At 46.1% G+C, this 26,978-nt stretch overlaps 1 protein-coding gene across 7 annotated transcripts in view; it reads left to right on the forward strand.

Moving 5' to 3' along the window:
* Positions 1–26,978, forward strand: part of HIVEP3 (HIVEP zinc finger 3) — a 561,080-nt gene that overhangs the window by 446,470 nt on the left and 87,632 nt on the right. For all 7 annotated transcript variants that reach the window (XM_044945171.2, XM_006050940.4, XM_044945170.2 and 4 more), the window contains one exon: positions 7,721–7,918. The gene's annotated coding sequence lies outside the window, so the exon portion shown is untranslated. The remainder of the gene's footprint in view (positions 1–7,720; positions 7,919–26,978) is intronic.

The raw sequence follows: 26,978 nt of genomic DNA on the forward strand, positions 1-26,978 counted from the left end.
AAGCAGATCAGACTCAGCTTATCCATATGCCAGCCCTGTCTGCAGATTCACAGTGGAGGACAGGCTGTGTGTCAGGAGGGCAGCCGTGGCCTCAGAGCTGGCCTTGTCCACTTCCTCTGGGATCAGGGTGTGAGGTCCCTTGCTGGAATCCCAGGCCCCCAGGCTTCCCTGCCAGCCCTTAGAAAGTGGCTTTGTTGTGCTCTAGTGAGGCTGGCCCCTATGGGCATCTGGGGTTTTTCTTTAACTCTTCATCAGCTGAACTTCCCCTGTAGGGATGCACCTCCAATGCCCAGGCCGGATGTGGGGCGCCTTCCACCTGCCAGCAGAGGCCATGCTCTGATGCTTTGGTTCCACAAGGAGGGTGGGGAGGGGAGAGGATGGGCCTCCCTCCTTGTGGTTTTGGGTGGGGCCGGCAGAAGAGCTGGCCCTGGTCTTTCCTGCCCTGGGTGGATACCACCTTGCAGATTGGCCCCTCTTGCCCTAGTAAGACCTGCCCTGTTCAGCTGCTTTCTAAAAAGAAGACAGTTTTATATCATCTTAAAATTACAATTTTTAAATTCTAAAAGCCATATATGATTTAAAAAAAAAAGGAAAGGAGTATAGGAATATGTAAGGAAGAAAATGCATGGTCTGAGCCCCATTCATGCGGTGTCACCCCTAGGATGTGCTGACAACCTCATCCCACAGGTCCTCTGTAGCATTAACAGCTACACAGATATGCCTGTGTCTGAGATGCTGCTTTCCCCCTTTTTGCACACCACCCCATTGGTGCAGTCGTAAAGAATCTGCCTAACGATGCAGGAGACACAGGAGATGCAGGTTCAGTCCCTGGGTAGGGAAGATCCCCTGGAGTGGGAAACGGCAACCAGCTCCAGTTTTCCCATCTGGAAAATTCAATGGACAAAGGAGCCTGGCGAACCACAGTCCATGGGGTCGCAAAGAGTCGGACACGGCTGAGCATGCACACACACGCGCATTGAGGGAAAGTGTGTGTAGCAGCTAAGTGTGTAGGCTCTGGACAGAGACAGGAACCAAGGTTCAGCACCTGTCAGGTCTCTTTTCCTCACTAAGTCTCATGTGGAAAGTGGGACCAGCAACAGTGCCTTCCATCCAGCAGGCTGTGACAAGTAAGGGAGGTCACCCAATACTCAACACATAAAGTCACGATGAATTTCTGTCATCAGTCAGAGTATGTATTTATTTTTAATTAAGAAAAAATATTGCCCCATTATTATACCATTGGGTGGGTTTATCATCATTTACTTATTAGACCAATTCCTTGCTGATGGGTATTAAGGTCGTTTCCATGTTCACCAATAAAAATGGTGCTGCCGGCATCATGTGTGCCTCTGTGTAAGATGATTTGTGTGTATTTGTGTGCATGCACTTGTGAAGCTGCTGGATCAACATAAACTGTGATCACTGCTTTTCTCCAACACTGGATGGGAGCAGTCATTTTCCTCTTTGCCAGTCAAATGGGCAAAAGGTGATATTGACTTTTAATGTATATCTTTTGATTATTAATGAGGCCAAGCATCTTTGCATGTATTTATTACACATTTTAATTTCTTGAATAATGATCTGTTTATTTCCTCTCTCCATTTCATTAGCTGTTCGTCTTGTTGTTTTATGGGTGCTTTTTCCATATTATAGATATTGACCCTGTTTTATGTATGTTGCAGACATTTGTCTGTCATTTACTTGGTAACCGTCAGCAGGGTCCTCTGTTATATGTAGTGCTTAATTTTTTTGTGTGTAGTCAATTTTGTTAATCTCTTCCTATAAGAGGACTGAGATCTGCTTCAGGCTTTGAATGTTATTCTCCAACACTAAATTGTACAAATATTCTAATAGTTTTGGTGTTTTCGTGGATTTGCTTGTATGTTTTGTTTTTATCTTTAATTCTGTTGTAAGTGTGGTGCGTGTACTCTGTTTAAAGTAGAATTCTCCATCCTCCCTCACTCTGTACCCCACTTTATTGTCACACCTTTTATTTTGCCTACATGTTTCTTTCCTGCTCATCTCCCCTGGCCAGACCCTCAGCTCCTCCAAAAGCAGAGACCTTTACTGTTTTGGTCATTGCCGCATATGCAATGCCAGAATAATGCCTAACGTATAGTAGACACTAAGTAAATATTTGTCAAATGAATACACAACCAGCCAGTGGTCACCGTTATCTTATTTAAATACTCCATTCTTTCTCACTAATTTGGAATTCCATCTTTGGTAGCCTTTCCTGTTTCTTCAATTGTTATTGGCCTTTCCAGATTTTCTCCCTCTTCTTTAGTTATACAATTTATAATTTTCTAAAAAGTCATCAGTTTTCAAATTCATTGACATCAAATTATGCATTCAAACTTAAAATAATTTCTCTTAAATTCCCTTAAATGTAAAGCCGTATTAATATACGTGTTAATAATGTCTTTCTTAGTGCTCATTTGTGATTTTACTGTTCACTGCTAGTCAGATTAGCCTGCGGTTTCTCCGTGTTGTTTGTCTCAGAGAACCAATTTCTTTCATTGTGGTTGCTGTACTTTTCTCATTCATTCGTTTTTGCTTTCAACTTTGTTCATTTCTCCCTTCTAGATTATCTTGCTTTATTATTTTTCAGCTTCTTGGATTAGATGCTTGATTCATTTAGTTTCAGTCTTCCTTCTTTTGTTGTGAAAGTATTTCAGGTCTAAATGCAGCTTTGGCTACATTCCACAGGTTTTTTAAGTAGGATTCTCAGTCTTGTATGTTTATACATATTCTGCACTTTCAGTTTTGCTGTCCTCTTTGACTCAGATTTAGTTAGCAAAGCATCTTAAAGTCTTCCTGTGTGATTTACTTTATTATTTGCTACTTGTTAGTTTCTAATTCTATGGTATTGAGAACTGACTTTGTGATATCTATGTTGGAATTTGAGACTTTCTTGTAGTCTAGTACAAGAGCATTTAAGAAAAAGGTGTTTGGTTTCTTGAGCATATATGAAGTTAAGCTTACTATCTGCAGATCCTCTGTGTTTTTCTTATATAAGGTTACTTGTACCATCAAATCTTGAGTCATGAACTTGTTTTGTTTTTCTTTTGCCTTCTCTTTGTAGTGCTAAGAATATGTTATTTCATACACTTCATGGTTCTGTTGTCCAGGGTGAAGGTAAAGGTTCGTGATTTTTGTTTCTTCTTGGAGAAAGACTCATTAGCAATATAAAATGCCCCATTTTATTCTAACATATCTGTATTTTGTCAGGTATTAATACCGACTTACCTGCATTCTTTTTGTTACTATTTTGCCTATTGATATCTTTTTGCTGTTTCTTTGATTTCAACCTTTATTAATTTGTATAAATAGTGTATGGCCAGATTTTTTTTCCCCTACATAATCTCTTGTCTTAAAGTTATTTAATTTGTTTACATTCTTGTATTTATGATGTTTCATCTTACTCTATATCTATTGTTTATTATACTTTTCCTTTCTTGTTTTCTTTTCCCTTTACCAACTCTTGCTGGATTAATTGAATTTATCCCCCCTCCCCCACAGTGGTTTACAAAGGCCTGTATCTTATCTTCCTTCTAGAAATGGTTACCCTTAAATAAAAAACTAAAACCCGTGTTTCTATGTCAATGTCAAGAATTAAACATTATCTAATTTCCAATAAGATGAGACCAATATTACCCACATTTGTTTAGATTCGACTGTACATTTTTCTACTCTCACTGTTCATCATTGTTTCCTGCATATCCTGCCTTGACCTTTCTTGAATTACTTATTCTGATACAGTTTTTATTTTGTTGGAGTAATTCCTTGAGTAATTTTTTTTAAAGAAAAGATAAGTGGGTGGCATTCTATTTTTAGTGCTTCTCTGTTTGGCTTTGAGACTCGGCTGAGTAACAGTTCTCAGGGTTTTAACTGTTTCCCCTCGATCTCTGTAGTCTTGGCTCTGTTGCCCTCTAGCAGTTAATGATGTAGATGTCAAGCCCAAAGTCAATTTGATTCTCAAAATTTGTATCCACGCTGTCAGAGAGGAAGCTGAGTTCATCACTCACTGGGTAAGGGTGAGTGCATCACTCACTCTTCTATAGCGTCTTGGCATGTCTGGAGGAAGGAGGCAAGATCTGGATTTTGTTGACCGTTGGAAGTCTCTTAAACAGGTATGTCAACGTAGGGCTTGACTAGGATCGTGTAAGGAATACACTACAGCAGTCCTAGACCGGTGGAAACAGTGATGAGGAATGTTGAGATGAGGCAAGAGAATGAGAGAAGAGCTGATGGAGCCTTCGGCACATTTCTGTAATGAACAGTCAATCCATCTGCCAGGGCTGGAGTCCCGGAAGTAAATCATGCTCACGAAGGCAGTAAGGTGTCTGGGCTGGTGGCTTCTGTCCCCTGCCCTGTGCCCCAACTGTGGTGTTTCTGGCAACTGGAAGCATTCACTCATTATCTGTGGCTCTCAGGAATCCCATCCTTCCCGCCCTGCCCTGCCTCTGGGCCAGTTTCCTGGGTGTTCGGCAGGTGGGCCTTCCCTTGTCCATGTTGGGTGAGACTGACTGAGCTCTGATTAGGTTCTCTGTCCTTCCTACTCATCTGCTTTTCCTCAGACTTGCTGGCCAGCGGATGCTGCAATGGATCTTTTCTTTCTCGTACATGTCTCTCTTCATTTCAGTGGTGTTTGGGGGAGAGGAGGGAGACGGATGAGCCCAGTTTGCCATATAGAACCTCAGGTGTGTGTAACGTTCCTGGTGACCCTGATGCAGGCACGTCCACCTGGCTCTCCCACTGGCCACTAGAGGCCAAAGTGGCATTGAGGCAATGCTGAATGAGAGCGAGGAGAGCTCTGGCTCAGTCCTCCCACCTCACCCCATCTTCTCCTCCAGCCACACCCCTAGGCCTGACCGCATTACCTCACTGACTAAAACGGTTCAGTGACCTCACTCCCCTACAAGATCAAGGCCAGACTACCACATATACCAGGGTCTTTCCCTCCCAACTCTCCCCTCATGAGTTATCACTGCCCCTCACCTCTAACCAGAGGGACAGAGTGCAATTTCTTGAACGTTCGGTCAGTTTGGGGGATCGCCCTTTGTTTGAAATGCCCCTCTCTCACACATTCGACACCATGAGAACTGACTGCTCCTTCCTTTACACCTTTACCGCACAGCTTAGAACCAGGGATGCTATAAGGCATTCCTTTGACTTCTTGCCCCTCCCACGTCCTTACCCCCAGCTGTGATCCCCTAGAAGGGAAGGATTGAATCTTTGCTGTCTTTAATCTCCAGGATCTGCTACCCAGCATGGCCCCAAGTAGGCACTGAATGCACATCAGTTAAATGAATGAACAGCCAAATTAGGGTCTAAAGAGAATTGTTCTATGCTGACTGTGTGTGACACACCATGCCAGCTCTAGGGGTGGGGGGATGAGTCAGATGGCCCGCCCCAGCTCTGTGTGTGTGTGTGTGTGTGTGTGTGTGTGTGTGTGTGTTTGCACGTGCATGCACACTCAGTTGCTCAGTACTGTCCAACTCTGTGACTCCATGTATTATAGTCTGCCAAGCTCCTCTGTCCATGGGACTTTTCAGGCAAGAATACTGGAGTGGGTGGGCATGCCGCCCTCCAGGGGGTCTTCCCGACCCAGGGATTGAACCGACATCTCCTGTGACTCCTGCGTTGGCAGGCAGGTTCTTTACCACTGTGCTGCCTGGGAAGCCCTACCAAGGCTTTTTAAGACTCCTGGAATCTGTGGGCAGAGAGGGTGCTGTTACATATTCCGAGAGGCCAGCAAATGTGCTGTGGGTATTCTGGGGAGGGAGGGCTTGAGTCCAGTTTGGGGTGAGCTGGCTGAGCTTTCTCAGAAAGGTGGGGAGGATTTGGCCAGAGAGACATGGTTATGGGGAGGGGAGTAGATGTGAACTGAACTAGGTTCAGAGGTGGGAGAGCCTGGACTGTGTTTACAGGATAGCATGTTCTGAGACCTTGGTGTTTCTATACTGGGAGGGATAGAGCTAGCTCTTTTTATTAATAATTTTAGATCTATTGGAGGGCGTGAGATTGGATCTGGGGATGGTAGAAAAATGTGAAGTCGTGAAAAGTTTAGATGACTTGGCAACAGAATCAGGGAAGACTAGACAGGAGCCACAGCACAAGTTCCGTTACCCTGCTCTGTGGTGGTGTGACGCTGCACCGGAGTGTGGGATGGGGCTGGCTGGATTTGAGAACAGTGGTAAAGCAGGGAGGGGACAGCAGAGGGGCTTAGCTGTGCCTTCATAGGAATCAGCAGTAGGATGTAGTTGCCAAAACATGAACTATCCCAAAGCTGTGTCAATAAAAACATGGTGCCCGAAAGAAGGAAGGTGGCAGTGCCCCAGACCTGCATGCAGGTTACCTTAGACCTAGATTACTAGAGTAATGAAATAGTATCCATAGTATAACATGGACTGAGCCACGCACCAGGCATTGGTCCAGACCTTCCAGGTGTATGGAATCATTAATCTCCTGGGAGGTACTTGTCATTCTTAGCCCCTCTTATCAGGCACAGCAAGGCTCAGCAACTTTGCAAAGCAGAAGTAATGAGGAGAAGGCCTTAAGTAGAACCTAGGTATCCTGGCCCTAGGAGCCAGGATACCCGTTCTCAGTTGCCAGTCCACATTGCCTCCAGCAGACACACCAGAGTATAGAGTGGTGACTCTAGATTCAACTAGAATGCCTAGGCTTTCTAGATCTTGAAACACGTTCCTCTGCATGTTCTTGTTTGATTCTTAAATCAGCCTGGTAAGCTGGTTATTAAAAACTGATGCAGTAAACGTTGCCTCCCTTGGCCCTCAATGCTCTGTTTTGTTTGGTGATTTGGGGAATACAATGAGCTCTTATGTCTATTATTGTGTTTAATTCTCACCCAGGCCCCACTATGAGTCACTTTTGCAGGTTGTCTTGGTTTTCTCTTGCTGTGTAACAAATTACCTCCAACCCGGTGGCCAAAAACAAGCCTCCTTTGTAAGCTCGAAGTCCTATAGTTCTGAAGTCTGGCACAAAGTGGCTGGGTTCTCTGCACAGGGCTGCAATCAGGGTATTTGTAGCCTGAGTTCTCATCTGGAGGCTCAGAGGGAAATTTCACTTTTCCAGACTCATTCACTTGTTTGAATCCATGTCCTAGGGAGTTGTGGGAGTTCAGCAGGGGGTTGCTCTCAGCTCCAAGAGGCTTCCCTCAGGTCCTTACCAGATGGTCTCCTCCATCTGCAAATCAGCAAATGCATGGCGAATCCCTCTCCTGATTCTGAGCCCTATGACTTCCTCTTTTGTGACCAATAAGAGATAACCCTGCTTTTAAAGAATTTTCTCAGTTAGGTCAAGCCCATGGAATAATCTCCCTATTTTAAGGTCAAGTGTGCCTAAAACAGAACCTAATTTTAAGAGTAAGATCCATCATATTCACAGTACTGAGGATCATGCAGGATGTGTTCCCCAGGGAGATGGGAAACCTAAGCACCATCTTAGAATTCTGCCTGCTTACTGATGAGGAAATAGAGGCTCAGAGAAGTTCGGTGTCTGATACAAGGTAGAACATGGTAGGCACTGGGGCCACCACCATCTCCCAGGCCACTTAGGAATCTGTCCCTGCCCCAAGACAAGCAGGCTGGGAGGAGCCGGGGGCCTGGGCCCTCTGGGACCAGGCGGACGGTGTTCTGTGTGTAAAGAAGTTGACCAGGCAAACTCTTTGATCATGTTTCTTGACCATCCCCTGCAGGATTCGAAGCACGAACCCGGCAGCCTCCAACTAGTTCATGGAGGAGTCTCGAGAGATACTGGCCAGGCGAGCTCTCCCTTGCAGAGGGAAGAACAGAGTGTGAGAGGAGGCAGCTGCCACAGGAGTGGACATGAACGCTGGTTTTCAAAGAGAACAGCGTTTTAGTTTTGGTCATCGCAAGTGGTGCCTTCAACACAGGTAGGAAATGGGCGGTCCTCAAATACGCTTGCTGGGGGCTCCACGCAGCCTTTCTTGCCTGAGCTTGCTAGAGTCTTCCTCCTTATAGTGGATGATGGTGATGATGGTGGTCATGATGATGGGGATGAGGGTTGATGGTGACGCCTCCCTTGAGCCTCCGTGAAAGCTGGACCTCCTCGGGACTTCCGTGGTCAGGAGTACAGCAGAGACCTTGAAAATCAACACTCTTTTGCTCCACACACTGTCTCCCCTCAGATGCAGTTCTGTCTCTCCAGCCCCTCAGTTTCCAGTCTGTCCTTGGCAACAACTCCTCTTAAGGGACCACAGTCTCCCTGCGCACGCACCTCACTGTATCTCTTGCTGCCGGAGCTCCACCCACTTCTCTGTGCCCCCCGCCCCCCAGTGGCTCTTGCCTAAAAAACCCCCTGCCTAGTCAGAGGATCACAACAGAGCAGCATCTTTCAGGGTCCTCCTGGATGTGAAGAAATGAAAGGATATTGGGTTCTCGGTTTGGCCTGCATATGAGAATCACCTGGAGTTTTTAAAAATTCCAATGGCAGGGCCCCACCTTCAGAGAGACTGACTAAATGGGCCTGGGAAAGGCCCCAGCATGGTTAGGCGCGCGCTCTCTCTATATCTATATCTATATCTATATCCATTTAATTCATTTTTAGCTCTTCAGGTATGAGTTGTGATTTCAGGTTATAAGTTCACGCTGTGGTTCAGTTTAGGTGTGTACTGTTAGAAGCGCTTTAGGTCAGGAATATAAATCTTTGGATGTTTTGTCTGGCCGTGGAGTACATCAGAATCATCCAGGGAGGAGAGGGAGGGAGGGAGTGCCTGGGTTTAAAAAAAAAAGGAAGAAAATAGATTACTTGGCCCACCCAGACATGCTCTCTGCATCAGGCTCTTGGGGGCTGGGGATACAGGGATCTGTATTTTTATGTTGGTCTAGCCAAGGTCTGGGGGCTTGGGGCCTCTCTCCGGGGCCCCTGGAGATGCCTGTCCTGTGTTTGGGTCTGTGGGCTCAGCTGTGAGTCCCAGCCGGTGCTTCCCAGCCTGATGTGCCATGAGCGGTGCTCTTTCTCTTCCTCTAATCAAAAGTTTTCCCACGTACAGAGAGGAGGATAGGGCCTCTGGAAACCCTCAGAAACAGCTGCCTGAACTGTGGGGGGCCTGGGCCTGGGCCTCTGCACACAGCTAAGCAGTGCCACGTGGACCTCCTAGACCCAGGCTATGATCAGGGTTCTCCAGCAGAGATGGAGGAATCATCCCCCGGACTCTAAGGAAGGGTGCCCTGGTATGTGAGCCTCAGTTTGAGGGGATATGTAAATGTGGAACTTAATAGTGGAAACTCTGGATCTTCCCAAGTGCAAATCACAGCTTCAGCATTTACTGGTTTGGGAGGCAGGTTGCTTAGTTTCTGCCTCATGTTTCTTGCTTGGAAAATAGGAGAGTCGTGGCCCTTGCCGCACAGGGCTGCTGGGGAGGTACCGGTGAGGCCCTGGGATGTTGCCAGACACCTAGCCAGGGCTCCCCAAGATGGGCAGCCCTCCAGCTCATGCAAGCAGGTTGGCTCCACTCCGCCCTCCTCACTGTGGCCCTGTATGTATCAGCCAGGCTGTGCTTCCTAGTCCCAATGCCTGAGTTCCTCAGAGAGAGTCAGGGTGAAATTAAGGGCCGATGCTGCACACAGGGCCTGGGCACATTGCAGACAAGATTTAGTCCTGCAGAAACCCCAGCGAGGCTGGTTCTATTGCCTCTTTTGTACAGATAAGGAAACTGAGCACAGAGAGGTCCAGTAATTTAGACAGTCACACATCTAGCAAGGAGCAGAGCCTCTGGCTACAAAAGATACAGTGCTTTCTTCTCCACTAACATGCTTCCTGAAGAATGGCAGTAACAGCTTCAAGGCTGACTCCTGCCCCAGGGATATCTGTGTTTTAATAGAAATCAGTAGGACCATAATACATACGAATGGGGCCCCCTTCCTCGGCATCCTGGGACACCTCATGGCACCTTGATTTAGCATTTGTCTCCTTTCATATCCATCGCGGTTAGCTGTACATGGTCTGCTCTGTACACTGGCAGTCTCAGGGCAGGGTCTGGATTTAGGCAGCTTGGTGTACAGTAGATATCTGAACTAAGCCGGAAATAGAAACTCCTGAGGGTTGCAGGCAGAGATATGGGGACACTGTCGTGGGGAATGCAGATGGAGAATCCTCCCCAGACCTGGCACTAGCCCTCTCCTACTTTACTCTGACACTCTCTTTTTCTGTCCACGGAGTCCCTGCCAGCTGCATGGAAGAATCATTAGGAGATGGGACTGACCCAGAGGGAAACGAGCTATCAGTTCCAGCGAGAGATCTCGTCCCCCCGCCTTCCCGCGCTGCCTCTGGGGAATACAAGCATATGTGGCTACGCTGACTCAGTGCTTCTGGAGTGCCCAGGCACACGGGGCCCACTGCTGGCACAGCTTCCCCCAGCCACCAGCGGGGAAGCTGGAATACCTGGCATCTGAGTGAGGTGGAGGGCTCAGGCCCAGGCTGGCAGGGGTGCCAGGCAGGAGCCAACCATGTGCCAGCCTTCAGTGGCCTTGCAGAATCCCTCGTGCCGGCGGTGTGGGTGGGGGGGTGGGGGCGGGGGGCCGGGGGGTATGGGGGGGTGGTAATTAGCACTATTTGAGGCTTGGAAATGAATATGTTACGTTACATAGTTGTGGAGTCGTGGCCCCTCACATTTAGTATAGTCCTGGACTGGGGCTCTCTCCAGAATAAATGTGATTTCTGAATGAGTGATTAGAGGGTGAATCTAATTTGGAAATGGGTATGAAAGCATTTTCTCAGCAGCAAAGCTTTCTGCTAGTAGTTTTCAAGCTTTTGGAGTTTTAGAAACCATTTTAAAAAGTCAAATCCTGCACGGAATGCCAAGTTAAAGTGGTAGTTTATTAACACCCATTTATTTTCTAAGTTCAAAATTTTAACATCTATTTATTATGAGCATCCATTAACAGAGCAATGATTCAGCTTTGATGCATAAAAACATTAGAAGCTCAGGGTCTAGATCAGGCATCAGCAAACTACAGCCTATGGACCTAACAGGCTGCTGCCTGATTTGCGTAAACGAAATCTTTTTGGAACACCGCCATGCCATTCGTTTAAACATTATTTATGGCGACTTTCCCACTCTAATGGCAGAGTTGAAGAGCTGTGACAAAGACTGTCTGTCCCACAAAGCCAAAAATATTTACTCTTTGGCCCTGTATAGAAGAAGTTTTCTGGTGCCTGTTCTAGATGGTCGTTGAATCGGTATATCAGCTGTAACATCCAGGATCACTTTGTCTTTTTTTGTTTTGTTTGGCTTGGTTGCATGGTATTAAGAAAGTTCTAAATCATGTCATTAAAACGATGTGAATTGGTAACAGATTTGTCACAGCCGACCGTGCAGCCCAGGATGGGCCTTTAGTTTAATGTTATGTGGACATTTGGGGATGAGGAGAAGGGAATTCTGGTTTGTATCACTAACAGTATCAAACATTTGCTTGAATTCCTTCTTCTTACAACACTCAGGAAGCATACAGTCATTTGTGACATCTTCATGGTAATTCATGTAATCCATTCTCATATCACTGAAAGCTTTAGCATGTACTTGTTTGTGTGGTTTTACAGAGGTACGTATCGTCCTGAATTTCAAAAACAACAACATAAAGATGCCCAGTAAAGAGCTCCAATCTTTCTAGTTGAAGACACATTTCAATCCTGAAGTTCCAGATCCACCAAGATCTGCACAAACCACATTCAGCTGGCCACACCCATTGTTGAGTGTGCCATTGAACACCTTTGGATGTGCAGGTCCATTTCCCTAACAGTTTTAACAGGATTCAAACTATATTGTCACATGACATTTGAAGAACCTCTGAAACACCTCTGCAGAACACGATTTGAAAACCGGTCCTTTGGCAAATATTGGTGGTTCTCTTTTCTGTGCTGAAGGACAGAGGATGCAGCCAAGGATGCTAAGGGTTGGGGTTGGGAGGCTGAGGAGGAAGTAGTGAAAGTTGGCTGAGGACAGAAGCGAGATGATGCTGTCAATGGCGGAGAGGCTCAGGGGGCAGGGGAGGGGCATCGGTAATGGAAAGAGTGCTTGGGAAACACAGAGAAGTCCAGGAGCCCCTGCTGAAGCTGGGAGGTGTCTCCTAACAATTGATGACCTAAACACAGTTCCCCAGGGCTGCTCTGAAAGCTTCCAGCCGTAGGCTTGGAAAGAAAGGTCCAGAAGATTAAAATATGCTCCAAGAAATGGTAGGGGAGGATGTGGAAGGCACATACAAATTGCTTCTAATCATCATGCTGAGGACCTTTGAGGCCAGTCAGCAGATCAAGACAGGGGAAGGGAGCAAGGGAGATGAAGAGGGGTGGCAGAGGGGTCCTCCAGGTCAGCTTACTAAATCAGTTTATGCAGGAGGCAGACACGTGAGCATGGGTGATACTTGCCAGTGACCTGAATGGGGACAGATGTCAAGGCCCCAAGGAGTGGGTGACTGGGGCTGGACAGTGACTTTGAGCATTCGAGGCAAAGCCCACACAGCCAGGAATAAAACCCAGGAGTCCCAGCTCCCAGGCCCCCTGCCTTCCCTGGGTGGGTGCAGAGAAGGGAGGGGCAGGCTGGTGGCTTTGGGAGGCTGTGGGCTGGAGAAGGCCTCTCACAGATAAAAAAGCATGAGTTCTTTCTGAGGTTTTGCTGCTCACCCCATAGAAAAAGAACATTTTTAGATTTTAAAAGGATGACCTCATTTTTTTTCTTATTTACATAGCCCTGTTTGTTTATATAGCCCTTTAAAAATAGCCAGCGTGTGCTAAGCTTAGTGCTCTCTCCCACCACCAGCAGCAGAGCCACTGTGTGGGGAGAAACACCTTTTCATCTAAGAGAGGGGCAGCCTTGTTTCCGAGGACAGATGGGAGCAAAACGGGACAGGTAGGAAGTTTCGTGGTTTTTTGTGTCGCTCTTCCAAAATAGCCACATGCCTGCCTCCCACTTCCTGCCTGACTCGACTAGGATCGATTTTCTCCTGCCGAGGACTTGTGTTCCGTGAATTCTCAGCTAAGCTTGAAGGAATCCGTCAACAAGCAAACAGGCTTGAGCCCAGAGACCTTGAGCTTGGCATTTTGCATCCCAACTCTGCTGCTTCCCAGCTGTGTGACTTTGGGCAAGCTGCTTCACCTCTCTGTGCCCCATCCGTGAGATGGGGATACCTGCAGTGGCTGTGCAGATTAAGTGAGGGAGTACATGTAAAAGGCTTAACCTGAGGCGGGTACACAGCAACTCTTAATAACCCTCCTAATCAACAACAGCAATTGTGATAGCCATCTCCTCACCTGGGCAGTTCGTTACAGCAGTCTCCCAGCTGTCTTCCCTTCCTGTTGGCTTGTCTGCTCCAGCCCATCCCTGTGCTGGCGCAGAGTAATAAAAAGATGAAGCGCCAATCTGACCATGCTGTCTCTTGCTTAAAATCCACCCACAGTTTTCAACCACTATGGCCTGGATCCACAGAGCTTTCTCAAAATGGCCAGATTTAAATCTTTTAAGCTTGGCCGCCCGTACAGCCTTTTGCAGCTACTCATCTTCACCATTGTAACATGTAAGCAGCCATGAACAATGTGTAGAAGAATGGGCTTGCCTGAATTCCAGTAAAACTTCACGGACAAAAACAGGCAGCAGGCTGGATTTGCCAACCCCTGACCTATAGGACGAGTCTAACTCCTTAGCTCAGCATTCCCAGCCCAGTGGTTCCTGTCTTCTCCATCCCTCTTACTCCTCCTTCCCGGCTCTGGTGGAACTCCTCATGCTTGACCCCTTGCACATTCTTTCTGGACTTTCCTCCTCTGCCTCCAGTGTGACCCTCCCCCATGGCATTAGGAATCTTTGCTCTGGAAGTCTGTGGTCCCCTGTCTTCATGTCTACTCTGCTTTCACTGTTAGAGAGGGCATCCCCAGGCAGGGACTCTGCCTTCCTCCTTCCTATGACACTGCAGTGAAGCTTCGGTCTTTGTAGATGCTCAATAAGCATTTGTGTTTGAACACAAATATCTGTGAGACAGATGGGTACCCTCGGGGAGCTTACGGGCTGGTTAGGAAGCTAGAATGTGAGCTGGTGAAAAGCCAGCCAGGGTACTGATTACAAATCAGAGGAAGGAGAAGGCATTTGAGTTGGACCTTACGGTGTAGACAAAAGACTATCAAAGATAGGGAGGTCAGGAAGGCTTTCTGTGCTGGGGAAATGGCAGGAGAAGATCAGACTCAGTTTTGGGTTCAGGGTGATGAATGGACAGACCAGTAGGGTAAGGGTCTGATCAGGGGCTGGGGTGGGTCATGAGGGAGTTTGGACTTTCTCCTGTGAGCCAGAATTTCCCTAAGTGTGATCCACAGCTCTCTCTCTACTCGAACAGAATTTCCTGGGCTGTTACTTTAAAATGCAGCTTCTGGGATTCTGTCTCCGACTGGAGGCTAGGAGCTGCAGGGGGGTTGAGGCCATGGTCTATAAGAGGCTGCAACATGTTTGGGGGTGATGGTCATAAACTGATGATCTTCTCATGGACATCACCTGCAGGTATCACCGCCAGGCTTAGGAGGGGCCAGGTAGGAATTTTTATCTTCTCCCAAAGCAGAGGAGGACATCCAAGCTCAGAAACAGCAAAGGACTTGCCTGAGGTCACACTGCAAATTACTTGCAGATTTGGGCCTGACTAGTTTTGGAACATGGCCTGGGGTGGTCCTAGAGGCTTCACAGAGGGAGGAGGACTCATGGGGACTGTCCCCAGTGACAAGTCAGTGAGAAAGTGAAAGTGTTAGTCTCTCAGTTGTGCACCCCTCTATGTGAGCCCGTGGACCAGGCAGGCTCCTCTGTCCATGAAATTCTCCAGGCAAGAATACTGGAGTAGGTACCATTCCCTTCTCTAGAGGATCTTCCCAACCCAGGGATTGAACCTGAGTCTCCTGCGTGGGAGGCAAATCCTTTACCATCTGAGCCACTAGGGAAGCCCCCAGATGTTGAACAAATGAGGGAATGGGTGGGGCAGGTGGATGGATGGACAATATGGGGGCAGGGGAGAATGGAATTCTGAGGTAGTTCTGATGTTGCAAGCCTGGAGGTTTAGGAGAATGGTAATACCAGAGGCAGAGGAGGAGAAAAGATGAGTTTGGTGCTAAGCATATTGAGTTTGAGAGGCCAGCGGGATGTCAAGCCAAGATGCTGGCCACTGGAAATGTAGGGTTGGGGAGTTCCAGGAACAGGGCTGGTGTTCTACGCAGCTATGGAAGCTTCTGGTGGGACAAGGTGAGAAATGTCTAGAGAGACAAGTAGGGGATTAAGGACCAAAGCTTGAGGACTGAGCACAGGCATCCAGGAAGAAAAGGCTCGGATGAAAGAGTCAGAGAAGTGCTCAGAGGGCCAGGAGCAGAGTCAGGATGGGCCAGGGCAGACAAAGAAAAGAGAGATTTCAACAGTCAGTCACCTGGGTAGCTAAGCTTGGGCCCCTCTTTAGAATAAAACCAGCCAACCTCAGAGAAACTGTGCCATAGGTAAATAAAAATGTCAATCCAAATGAAACCCAAATCACGAGTTTCTGTTTGCTTGGGATTTGTGCTCCCGGCCAGCGGAGCTGCAGGTATGGGCGAGCGAGTGAATCCTGGGCCCGCCTGTCCCACCTGTCAGGACAAGCCCTGCCCTTTGGGCTCTGCCGGTTCTGGTTGGCATGCTTTCTGGGGTTCCCTTTGTTGCTCGGAGCCTTCACCTTCCTCTCCTATGCCTAACTGTTCCCCTTCCCTTCCACTTCCCTCTTTATTCATTCGACAGATATTTCTTTGGGGGAATAGAGCTCTGTGCAGAGGATCTTAGCTGAGGCCCGCAACCCCAGTAGGGCCTACCACTCACCCACTGGAGAGCTTCAAGAAACAGAAAGATTCCTGGGCTTGCAGATTCAAGTTGCCTCAAAGCAGGGAGGAGCCAGTGTGCCTGGGCCCTCACACCCCCGTCTGGGCAGCCTCTGTGTGGCTGCCTCTGTGAATGAGCCATTCTGGGTCAGCTCTGCCTGGGCCGGGTTGGGGAAGCACTGAGGCCCGGGTATCTGGGTGTTTCCCCCTTAAGTCCCTGTAAATATAGCATCTGGGCCGTCTCCCAGCTGGCCTCCCGGGAACCTTCAGTGTCTCTCATTTCGCTGATCCTGCATGTGCCCCTAAACTCATCCCCTCCCCCAACTCCTAACACGTGCACACACTCACACACACTATGCCACAAGGACACCAGGACCCCCATCACCAGTATCCACCCTAACAGGGGTATATCATCCTTAAAACCCACCTTGCCTGGACAGAAGTTGCCACGTACTGTTTTAAGAGTCACCAAGTCGTTAAGACACACAAAGAGTTGGACATGACTCGAGAGACTGAACAAGAACAACAGCAACAACCATTTAAGGTGACAAAACACACAAATGCCTGCCTCTTGCAGGGGGAAAATAGACAAATATGTTGTCACCTTATCACACACTGTTTTATGAGATATTAAAGATACGAGTCTATTATCTATAAAAGAAGTATAAAGATATTATCTTTTACTTATATAAAGTGTGTGCTGACAGTAACAAGATGGCATCAGGAAAGGAATCAGGTGGCCAGGATGGGCCTGCCTGAGAAGTGGCATCTGAGCAAAGACCTGGGCATGGACAGAGGAGCCTGGCAGGCTACAGTCCCTGGGGTTCCAAAGGAGCTGGACATGACTTAGTGAGTAAACAACAAGCAGTAGCAAAGGGGTGAGGGAGTGAGCCCTGGGGCATCCGGGCAAGAGTGTTCTGGGCAGAGGTGGGAAGCTGCCAGGTGGAAACAGCAAGGAGGCCAGTGTGACTGGAGGGTAGGGGTGGGGAAAGAGGAGGAACAGAGGCTGGAGAAGTGATGGCAGAGGGTGAACGTGTGCAGGTAATTGAGAAGCTACTGGAGGTCCAAGCCCTGGAGTGGCCTGGTCTGCTGAATGTTCTAGAAAGGCCACCTGTCTACGCGTGAAGACCACACTGCAGGAAGCCAGGTTAGCATGGCAGGCTGGTGCTCTCATCAAGAGGTGATAGTGTGGCCAGGGTGGCAGCCTTGGGAAGTGGTTGGATTCTGCGTGCAGTCTGAAGGCAGAGCCGACGTGATCCATCAACAGATGGGAGGTGTAGTGTGAGAAAAGGAGATTGGGCAGGAGAGCCCTGCTGGTGCTCGAATTTGCTCACGTTTCTCTCAGGCTTGTCAGCTTCTCTAAGCCTCAGTTTCCTCATCTGGAAAATGGGGCCATTGGATCGATGACTTCCAGGTCTCCTCTGGCTTGAAAACTCACCACTTCAGCTTAAGTCACTGGTGGCTAGGGTGATCAGGGAAGGCTTTGAGAATGTGAGGTGGGACCTGGGCTTTAAAACGGGGGCTTAGACCAGACACAAATGACCGAGAATGAGACAGGAGAGGGGAGTTCCGGGCAGAGGAAGTGGCTGGAACACAGACTAGTAAGCGTGGCCATGAGGCCAGAGAGTGGTGCTGGGGCCCAGGACCACGTGAGGAGGATGCCAGGGCTACAGGGATGGGCAAGCTGTGCCCTCTGGAATAAACCAGCAGGTTCAGGGCCCGAGCATTTTCTGAAAACACTGAGGCCCTCAATTTTGAGCCTGTTCAGATGGATACACTCAGGCAGGAAGCAACAAGGCTTGGCTGCTGTCCGGGGAGAGTTCACCTCCTGGCCCGGCATTGCATAACCGCAGAGTCTGCTGAGTGCAAGGAGACTCTTCTGTGTGGCAGCCAGAGTGGCAAGCCTGGTGGCTCCGGGCTCTGGCACCGACCCGTAGCGGAACAAACAGCCTCCCTTCCCAGATAATGGCCCTCATTGAGCATTGTGTCTATGGCCAGCACCCAGCGCAGGGCAACTCAGCCTGGGTAAGTTTCCTCTCTTGGCTGCTTAGCAAAATATTTACACTACGCCTTTCTAGTAAGAGAGTTCCTAGGAACCAGCAGGCAGACAAGCTAGAGAAAAGTGCCCCCCAGTGACCTTGCTCCTGGCTCAAAGAGATGCTTTTGCAAACCCGGTGTGTGAACCTGGGTTGGTCATTGCCCTCCAGGGCTCTTTCATAAAATAAGGTATTGAGCTGGAAGATATGTGAAGTTCTATCTGGCTCCAAAATTATTGGCATTTTCTCTAAGCGAAGAATAAGTCCATTTTCTCATTGGGTGAGGGTAGAATTGGTCTGTCCTTTAATGTTTCACAAAGGGCCTCTTTCTCAGGAAGGCCTGTGTGTGAATTGGGGGAAACTGAGATAAGAACTCTGAACCCCCACTGACTTGGATCTCTCCTCCTGCACTGTTCGCACCAGCAAAAATGCTGCCCCTCTGTGTGTGTGTGTGTGTATTTCAGTGGGGAGGAGGTCATTCTAGAGGATGCTGCACTTTAAGAGGTATCTGGACCAGCCATAGGGGACAACCAACCATGTGATCAGAGGCTACTGCTGCTAAGTCGCGTCAGTCATGTCCGACTCTGTGCGACCCCATAGACAGCAGCCTACCAGGCTCCACCGCCCCTGGGAGTCTCCAGGCAAGAACACTGGAGTGGGTTGCCATTTCCTTCTCCAATGCATGAGACTGAAAAGTGAAAGTGAAGTCACTCAGTCACGTCTGACTCAGCAACCCCATGGACTGCAGCCTACCAGGCTCCTCCATCCATGGGATTTTCCAGGCAAGAGTACTGGAGTGGGGTGCCATTGCCTTCTCCAGTGATCAGAGGGACACTTGGGAAAACTGGGAAAGTGGACTGTCATCAACCATCCCAAGGGTCATCTTGGAAAAGAGGGGTCAGAGGTGTGAGGTGGGCACAGAGCATTATATTAGCAGAGAGAAGGCACTTTTGCTGTAAGACTGCTGCTGCTAAGTCACTTCAGTCGTGTCCGACTCTCTGTGACCCCATGGACCACAGCCCACCAGGCTCCTCCATCCATGGGATTCTCCAGGCGAGAATACTGGAGTGGGTTGCCATTTAGTACTGATTTATTCATGTATTAATATTTAACAAATATATTTAATTTTTAAAAAACATTTCAAACAGCAACAAAGCACAAAATAATAGGAAAAACAGCAGTAAACTCATCATCCCACTTAAAAAGACTTCAACAAACAAAGCAGAAGGTACTGCATATCTCTTTGCAATTGCAGACCCTTCCCTGCCCAAACCCCCAGAGGAGACGATCATGCAGACCTTGGTGTTAACATCTCAAGGTTGTTCCCTGAGCGCTTACTATGTGCCCAGCAGACTTCACCCTGGGAAACAAAACAGACACGGTTCCCACCCTCACAGGGCTTGCTGTGGAGTTGGGTGAGACCCCGGTCCCTCTCATAGAGGGCTTCAGTGAGCATCAGTCTTTGGTTATGTAAATGGTCACCAGTCCATCTGGGGCAATGATTAAGGCGAGGCTGGAAGAAGTCCTGACAACTGCCATCACCAGTCTTGTGATTGGGGCAATTCTTCTGCTCCCTGGCCCCCTGCATGTCTGTCTGTCACACGTGGGCTTATAATAGGATTACACTCTTGGGTCCTTCCAGCTCTATGATTATGGGATGTGATGGGGGAACCTAAATCACATCTGCCTGGGGACTGGCTCCATCACTCTGGCAGGCAGAGGGGGTAATGGGCATCTTTGCTTTTCATGAAAGGGGTGCACCCCAGTGCATTGGGAATGTAAAGGGAGGAGGGGCTCTTGTGCTGGACACAAATCATTAGTAGAATATTAGGTGGTTTTAGGGAAACATGGGTGGAATCCTTATTTTTTTTAAATTTTTATTGGAGTACAGTAGATTTACAGTGTTATGTTAGTTTCTCAGTTCAGTTCAGTTCAGTCACTTAGTCATGTCCGACTCTTTGCAACCCCATGAATTGCAGCACACCAGGCCTCCCTGTCCATCACCAACTCCCGGAGTTCACTCAGACTCACGTCCATCGAGTCAGTGATGAAATCCAGCCATCTCATCTTCTGTCGTCCCCTTCTCCTCCTGCCCCCAGTCCCTCCCAGCATCAGAGTCTTTTCCAATGAGTCAACTCTTCGCATGAGGTGGCCAAAGCACTGGAGTTTCAGCTTTAGCATCATTCCTTCCAAAGTAAACCCAGGGCTGATCTCCTTCAGAATGGACTGGTTGGATCTCCTTGCAGTCCAAGGGACTCTCAAAAGTCTTCTCCAACACCACAGTTCAAAAGCATCAATTCTTCAGCACTCAGCTTTCTTAATAGTCCATCCATACATGACCACAGTAAAAACCATAGCTTTGACTAGACGGTCCTTTGTTGGCAAACTAATGTTTATGCTTTTTAATATGCTGTCTAGGTTGGTCATAGCTTTTCTTCCAAGGAGCAAGTGTCTTTTAATTTCATGGCTGCAGTCACCATCTGCAGTGATTTTGGAGCTCAAGAAAATAAAGTCTCTCACTGTTTCCACTGTTTCCCCATCTATTTGCCATGAAGTGATGGGACTGGATGCCATGATCTTAGTTTTTTGAATGTTGAGTGTTGAGCCAACTTTTTCACTCTCCTCTTTCACTTTCATCAAGAGGCTCTTCAGTTCCTCTTCACTTTCTGCCGTAAGGGTGGTATATGAAACAGTATGAACAGTACTGTTCCTACTGAACAGTATGAAAAGACAAAAAGATATGACACTGAAAGATGAACTCCCCAAGTCAGTAGGTGCCAATATGCTACTGGAGAAGAGTGGAGAAATAACTCCAGAAGGAATGAAGACACGGAGCCAAAGCAAAAAGAACACCCAGTTGTGGATGTGACTGGTGATGGAAGTAAAGTCCAATGCTATAAAGAGCAATATTGCATAGGAACCTGGAATGTTAGGTCCATGAATCAAGGTAAATTAGAAGTGGTCAAACAGGAGATGGCAAGAGTGAACATCGACATTTTAGGAATCAGTGAACTAAAATGGACTGGAATGGGTGAATTTAAGGCAGATGACCATTATATAAATCTGACACTGTTTCCACTGTTTCCCCATCTATTTCCCATGAAGTGATGGGACCAGATGCCATGATCTTAGTTTTCTGAATGTTGAGCTTTAAGCCAACTTTTTCACTCTCCTCTTTCACTTTCATCAAGAGGCTTTTTAGTTCCTCTTCACTTTCTGCCATAAGGGTGGTGTTATCTGCATATCTGAGGTTACTGATATTTCTCCCGGCAATCTTGATTCCAGCTTGTGCTTCTTCCAGCCCAGTGTTTCTCATGATGTACTCTGCATAGAAGTTAAATAAGCAGGGTGACTATTTTGGGGGGCTCCAAAATCACTGCAAATGGTGATTGCAGCCATGAAATTAAAAGACGCTTACTCCTTGGAAGGAAAGTTATGACCAACCTAGATAGCATATTCAAAAGCAAAGACATTACTTTGCCAACAAAGGTCCATCTAGTCAAGGCTATGGTTTTTCCAGTAGTCATGTATGGATGGGAGAGTTGGACTGTGAAGAAAGCTGAGCACCAAAGAATTGATGCTTTTGAACTGTGGTGTTGGAGAAGACTCTTGAGAGTCCCTTGGACTGCAAGGAGATCCAACCAGTCCATTCTGAAGGAGATCAGACCTGGGATTTCTTTGGAAGGAATGATGCTAAAGCTGAAACTCCAGAACTCTGGCCACCTCATGCGAAGAATTGACTCATTGGAAAAGACTCGGATGCTGGGAAGGATTGGGGGCAGGAGGAGAAGGGAATGACAGAGGATGAGATGGCTGGATGACATCACCGACTCAATGGACATGAGGTTGAGTGAACTCCGGGAGTTGGTGATGGACAGGAAGGCCTGGCGTGCTGCAATTCAGGGGGTCGCAAAGAGTCAGACATGACTGAGTGACTGAACTGAACTGAACTGAGGGCAAGAATCTCTTCGAAGAAATTGAGTAGCCCTCATAGTCAACAAAAGAGCCCAAAATGCAGTTCTTGGGTGCAATCTCAAAAATGACAGAATGATCTCTGTTCATTTCCAAGGCAAACCAGTCAATATCACAATGATCCAAGTCTATGCCCCAACCACTAATGCCGAAGAAGCTGAAGTTGAACAGTTCTATGAAGACCTACAAGACCTTCTAGAACTGACAACGACCAAAAAAGATGTCCTTTTCATCATATGGGGATTGGAATGCAAAAATAGGAAGTCAAGAGATACCTGGAGTAACAGGCAAATTTGGCCTTGGAGTACAAAATGAACCAGGGCAAAGGCTAACAGAATTTTGCCAAGAGAATGCACTGGTCATAGCAAATACTCTTTTTAAACAACAAAAGAGAAGACTCTACACATGGACATCACCAAATGGTCAATACTGAAATCAGATTGATTCTGTTCTTTGCAGCCAAAAATAGAAAAGCTCTATACCGTCAGTTTCTATTAGTTTCTGGTATACAGCGAAGTGAGTCAGTTATACATATACATGTATCCACTCTTATTTTTTTTGATTCTTTTCCCATATGGGTTATTGCAGAGTATTGAGTGGAATTCCCTGTGCTATACAGCAGGTCCTTATTAGTTATGTATTTTATATATAGTAGTATGTATATATCAGTCCCAATCTTCCAATGTATCCCTCCCCACCATCCTTTGGTAACCATAAGTTTATTTTCTACATCTGTGCCTCTACTTCTGTTTTGTAAATAAGTTCATTTGTACTGTTTTTCTTTAGAGTCCACATATAAGAAGTATCATGTTATTTGTCTTTCTGTGTCTGACTTACTTCACTCAGTATGACAATCTCTAGGTCTATGCATGTTGCTGCAAATGGCATTATTTTGTTCTCTTTATTACTAATATTCCATTATATATATATATATATATATATATATATATATATATACCACATTTTCCTTATTTATTCATCTGTTGATGGACATTTAGGTTGCTTCTGTGTCCTGGCTGTTGTAAATAATGCTGCAGTGAACATTGGGATGCATGTATCTTTTTGAATTATGGTTTTCTCCAAGTATATATCCAGGAGTGGGATTTCTGGGTCACATGTTAGTTCTATTTTAAGGTTTTTAATAAACCTCCATACTCATCTCCATAGTGGCTATATTTACATTCCTACCAACAGTGTAGGAAGGTTTCCTTTTCTCCACACCCTCTCCAGCATTTCTTGTCTGTAGATTTTTTGATGGTGGCCATTCTGACTAGTGTGAGGTGATACCTCATTCCAGTTTTGATTTGTGTTTCTCTAACGATTAGTGATGTTGAACATCTTTTCATGTGCTTTTTGTTCATCTATGTGTCTTCTTTGGACAAACTTCTATTTAGATCTTCTGTCCACTTGTTTGATTGGGTTATTTGATTTTTGGATATTGAACTGCATGTGCTGTTTTTATATCTTGGAGATTAATCCCTTTTTGATTGCTTCTTTTGCCAGTACTTTCTCTCATTCTGAGGGTTGTGTGTTTGTTTTGTTTATGGTTTCCTTTGCTATGCAAAACTTTTAAGCTCCATTAGATCCCATTTGTCTATTTTTGTTTTTATTTTCATTATTCTAGGAGGTGGATCAAAAAAGATCTTGCTGTGATTTATGTCAAAGGGTATTCTGCCTAAATAGATCTTTAATCCATTTTGAGTTTATTTGTGTTCATGGTGTTAGAGAGTATTCTAATTTCATTCTTTCACATGCATTAATAGCTTTCCAGGTTTCCAAACACCTCTTATTGAAGAGGCTGTCTTTTCTCCATTTGTCATAGATCAGGTGACCACAGGTGTGTGGGTTTATCTCTATCTATCTTGTTCCATTGATCTATATTTCTGGTTTTGTGCCAGTAACATACTGTTTTGATTACTGTAGCTTTGTAATATAGTCCAAACTCAGCGAGCCTGATTCCTCCAGCTCGGTTTTTTTCTTTCTCAAGATTGTTGTGGCTATCCAGGGTCTTTTGTGTTTCCATGCAAATTGGAAAAAATTTTGTTCTAGTACTGTGAAAAATACGACTGGTAATTTGATAAGGATTGCATTGAATCTGTAGATTGCTTTGGGCAGTATAGTCATTTTGATTCTTGCAATATTGATTCTTCTAATACAAGAACATGATATATCTCTCCATCTGTTTGTGTTGTCTTTGAGTTCTTTCATCAGAGTCTTATAGTTTTCTGTGTATGGTTCTATTGCCTCCTTAGGTAGGTTTATCTATTCCTAGGTATTTTATTCTTTTTGATATAATAGTAAACAAGATTTTTTCCCCTTAACTTCTCTTTCTGATCATTCATTGTCAGTGTATAGGAATGCCAGGGATTTCTGTGTATTAATTTTGTATCCTGTGAGTTTACCAAATCCATTAATGAGCTCTAGCAGTTTTCTGGTAGCATTCTTAGGATTTTCTATGTATAGTATCATGTCATCTGTAAACAGTGACAGTTTTGCTTCTTTTTCCATTTGGATTCCTTGTATTTCTTTTTCTTTCTGAATGCTGTGGCCTGACTTCCAAAACCATGTTGGGTAATAGTGATGAGAGTGCACATCCTTATCTTGTTCCTGATCTTAGAGGAAGTGCTTTTAGTTTATCACCATTGAGAATGATGTTTCCTGACATTTGTTGAGTATAGCCTGTATTATGTTGAGGTGGGTTTCCTCTATGCCTAGTTTCTGGGGAGTTTTTTTTATCATTAATGGGTAGATATTTTGTCAGAATTTGTGTAGAATTTTGTCAGAAGCTTTTTCTGCATCTATTGAGATGATCATACAGTTTTTATACAATCTCCTAAGACTGAACCAGAAAGAAATAGAAAAATATGAACTGACCAATAACAAGTAATGAAATCGAAACTATGATTTAAAAGTCTTTCCAAGAAAAATCTTTCAACAAACAAAAGTCCAGGTCCAGATGGCTTCACAGGCGAATTCTATCAAACATTTAGAGAAGAGTGAATATCTACTCTTCTCAAACTCTTCCAAAAAAGTTCAGAGGAGGAACACTCCCAAGCTTATCCTATGAGGCCACCACCCTGAAACCAAAACCAAACAAAGATATCACAAAAAAAACAAATTGCACTGATAAACACAGATGCACAAATCCTCAACAAAATACTAGCAAACAGAATCCACCAGCACGTTAGACAAATCATACACCATGAAATCCCTTATTTTTAAGAGTAATTTCTTAGTATTATTAAAACAGTTCAGTAAAAACCTAGAGTTGGCAATTACACCTATGATCCCTATTACTATGATGAGGCTGTGTTTTAACAAGTCAGATTCAAGTCAATGTAAATTAAAGTTTTATATAAATAACAGTACAGATGGTATGTGTTTCTGGTGAAATGTGGCACAGTGGACACCAAATGGCACAGAATTTCCCAAACAAGAACTAATGATGTAAAGGGTGGGGCCCACCTGGCATCTTTAGAGGCCAGCAGAGCCAGCCCGGAGCTGGCGCGTCACAGCCCAAGAAGTATTAGAGGAATGACTCCATGAATGGCTCCCTATTTGAAACAGGATGAGAGAAATTCCCTTCAGATCTTAATGCCAAGAAGGGCTGCGCTTTCTCTGAGAAACTGCTGTGCTTATCGTCCGGAGACTGGGAAGGTACGACTCACTGTGTTGTCCTTACTTCTTTTACTGCCAGGAAGCCCTGCCCTGACCTGGGGCCCAAACAGAGCCAGCACGTGGGGCTCCTAAGTTTCTCCGCTGTGTTCTTCACCCCCTTCTGCTCTAGACCTTACGTATTCCATTTTCCCTTAGTCCTTGTGTCAACTTTAACTTGAGCTCCAGTTTTGTTTGTGGAAACTACCTCAAATTGGGGGCAAGTTAAAATTGAATGAAACAACTAATTAATGAATTAATCAATTCCTATACAAGCTGCTTAAGACCAAAGCGCTGTTGGCTCCACCTAGCCTGTTGGGATTTCCTGCCAGGAGGCGCTGCTTCCCAGCTATGCCTGGGTTACACAGAGACGGTGGCCGCTGCCAGTCCTGCACCCCTAGATCTGAACCAGCCAAGCCCTGGGGATTCACACCTTAAGGAGTTAAGCTTTGAAGCCACCTCAGAAGTGAGACTCTCCTTCCAGATTTGGGGCTGGACACCCCTCTCTCTGCACCAAAGAATGGAGTTTGCAGGCAACTGTTCCCGTAGGCATCCCTGAGTACATTGCAGGGCTTCGAGCCCCCTGTGTAACTGGCTCTTTCCCACTGGTTCTGCTGCTGACCCCAGACTGTGCAGGCTGTGATACCATCTCCTGTCTGACTCCCACACTTCTCGTCTCCACAGATCTGCTGCCAGGCCCCATGCTGTCCTGATGGCCCACAGTGCCCCCTCCAAACTGCATAATCTCCCTGGCATTATGGCCTCAGAACTTCTGGGGGCCAGGGTGCTCTGAGAAGCACCATAAACACTAATATTTTTAAAGCAATTGGCTAAAAGCATTATGCTGGTTAAAGAAGCCAGACACAAACGACCACATACTGTATGGTTCCATTTATATGAAACAGAAAGTAGATAAATTAGCGGTTGCCAGGGAGTGGAGGGGAGGGGAATGTGGATTGACTGTTAAGGGGTATGAGCTTTCTTTTTGGAATGGTGAAAATGCTCTGAAATTGCACAATGATGGTTGCACAATCTCATGCATATACTAAAAACCACTTAATCACACATGTTAAAAGGTGAAATTTACTGTATATGAATTATACTAGAGATCATCTGATAGAGTATGTTCCAAAAAGTAAGTTCCAAATAGAGCATGTTCATGACAGAGACACTCAAAGTTTAGAAAATTCTATTTATTAATAGATTAATATATTCTCTGGGCTTCTCAGGTGCTGCTAGTGATAAAGAAGCCCCCTGTCAATGCAGGAGACATGAGAGACATGGGTTCTATCCCTGAGTTGTGAAGACCTCTGGAGGAGGGCATGGAAAACCACTTCAATATTCTTACCTGGAGAATCCCATGGACAGATCGGCCTGACTATATTCTCTAGTCTTGAAAATGAATATACCCTCTTTTCCAGAAAGGAATCAAAGTGACTTCTGTAAACTATCCATTAGCTAAGGTTTTCC

The sequence above is a fragment of the Bubalus bubalis genome, chromosome 6 (assembly GCF_019923935.1).
Source record: "Bubalus bubalis isolate 160015118507 breed Murrah chromosome 6, NDDB_SH_1, whole genome shotgun sequence".
Classification (NCBI taxonomy): Eukaryota; Metazoa; Chordata; class Mammalia; order Artiodactyla; family Bovidae; genus Bubalus; species Bubalus bubalis.